Here is a 2,500-nt window from a genome sequence, read left to right on the forward strand (position 1 = left end):
AAACGTGGGAAAATGCCTCCTGAACAATTAGTGGTTGCTAATGCAACCATAAATGAGCTTCATGATAGAGAGAAGAGAAAAAGAAAATTTATTGGTTTTGGAATCCCAGAATCAACTCAAACATATTTTTTAAATAAGAGAATTGAAGATGAAAAAAATATAGCAGATGTTTTTGATTTTATTGGCAAAGCAGATATTAAAGCAGTTTATACTAGAAGACTTAGGTCAAAAGATAAAACAAAGCCTGGTCCAATTTTAGTTGAACTGAATGAATCATCTATTAGAAATCCTGTTCTTTTAGCAGCAAAAAAATTAAGAAACAGTATCGATCTCTAACAGATTTATATAAGTCCAGATCTAACTGACGCCGAAAGACAACTCGATCTCCATCTAAGACAAAAAAAAAAACAGACTTAATGCAAATCTTGAACTAAACTCTACATTTCGATATGGTATCCGTGGTAACCAATTGCAAAAGTTCAAGAAAAATCAAAACTGTACTAAAAGCACCTTTATCACCTGAAAAGGATGACAGAACTAAATTGTATATATCTGAATGCTACCTAACTTGAAAATAAATTAGATGAATTAAAGGTTGTAACTAGTTTGTATTGTACTAAAATTGTTGGAGTAAGCGAAACTTGGTTCAAAAATAACTCAATTGTAAATATCCATGGGTACAATATATACAGATATGATAGAACTGGTGATCGTAGAGGCGGCGGTGTATGCTTATATATAAAAAAATTCAATAGATTCATACGAACTGGTTGACACTGATTTTAGTATTAGCAAAATAGAATAAGTTTGGGCAGTAGTTTATTTTGGCTAAGATAAATACCCAGCTGGTTGTCTATACAGACCAAACTACTTTGTTGATATGGTAGACTTTGACAATATTTTTAAAATAGCAAGAAGATATGTTGATGTTAATGCCTTTAAAGATGTACTAGTTACGGGTGATTTCAATTTCCCAGCTATTAAATGGTCAAATGGTAGTATAGCATCAATTTCAAATGACAGTGCATGTAGAACATAAAGTAAAAAAACTTAAAGTGATACATTCCTCTATCAACATATAAACATACTAACTTTTCAATTGGCTAATGGCTCAACCTCAAATGTTCTAGATTTAATATTCACAACAGAATCTGGCAGTCTATATGCTGTTGATCCAAGTTTTGTGCTTGGTGACATAAACAAAGGTCATCAAGTTATTTACTTTAAATTCGTCTTAAAAATAATGTTAGCAGATTAGCTAGTAGTAACTTTAAGTTTTTGTATAGCAAAGCTAATTTTGATAAAATTTCTGATTTTATGTCCAATATTGATTGGGTGAAGTTGTACGAAAACAAGACAGTGCAAGACATGTACAATGAATTAATTTACTATACCACTGAAGCATGCAATTTGTTTGTTCCAACCATACACATTTCACGAATCAAAAGCTTAGCAACTCCTTGGATTAATAACGAAATCAAGCAGTTAATAAGAAGAAAAAGAAATTTAAGATACATAAATTGTGCTCACAGATGGAATGATGTTAAACTGACCAAAGAATATAAACAGTTATGCAAATTAGTTAAAACAGAAATATAAAATGCTCCACTTTTATTTGAAAAGAATCTAGTGTTAACCTCTAAACTTAATCCTAAACTGTTATATAAGTATTTAAACAGTACAAATTCAATAAAAGACTCAATAAAGGCCATGAGAATGCCTGATGGCGATTTATTCCATGAACCAAATAAAATTGTTAACTGCCTAAATAAGCATTTTCAGGATTTCTTTACTATTGAAGAAAAAGGAGATCTTCTACCTTTTTATCTCGAATTAAATAATGTAACTAAATTTAAGGATATTGAACCTAATGATATTAGCTTTGAATTAGTTTTATCTAAACTTAAATCACTAAAAGACAATAAATCACCAGGAACTGATAAACTTTGTTCAATAGTCCTCAAGGATTGTGCTACATCGTTTACTTTACCACTAACTTTTATATTTAGAGAATCACTTAAAACCAGTCAACTGCCAATCCAGCTTAAGTCAGCAAATGTAACACCTATATATAAAAAAGGTGACAAAACAGTGACCAGCAATTTTCGCCCTATTTCACTAACTTCTATTCCTTGCAAAATATTAGAATCTATTATAAGAGAAAGAATTGAAAAACATCTTGACGAAAACAATTTACTAACAATCCAACAGCATGGTTTTGTAAAAGTCTTGTACCACAATATTGTTAGAGACTCTTGACTTTATTTCTTCGTGCAACAGTGATGGTATGCCTGTTGATGTAGAAATGCTGGACTTTGCTAAAGCTTTCGATAGTGTTCCTCACAAGAGACTCTTTGCTAAATTAAGCGCATATGGTATTAATGGCTTAGTTCTAAAATGGATGAAAGCTTTTCTAAATAATAGAAGACAAAGAATAGTTCTAGGTGAAGTTGTTTCTGAGTGGGTTGAAATTTTTAGTGGCGTGCCACAAGGCTCTGTT

This window comes from Hydra vulgaris, chromosome 07 (genome assembly GCF_038396675.1).
Source record: "Hydra vulgaris chromosome 07, alternate assembly HydraT2T_AEP".
In the NCBI taxonomy this organism is placed as follows: Eukaryota; Metazoa; Cnidaria; class Hydrozoa; order Anthoathecata; family Hydridae; genus Hydra; species Hydra vulgaris.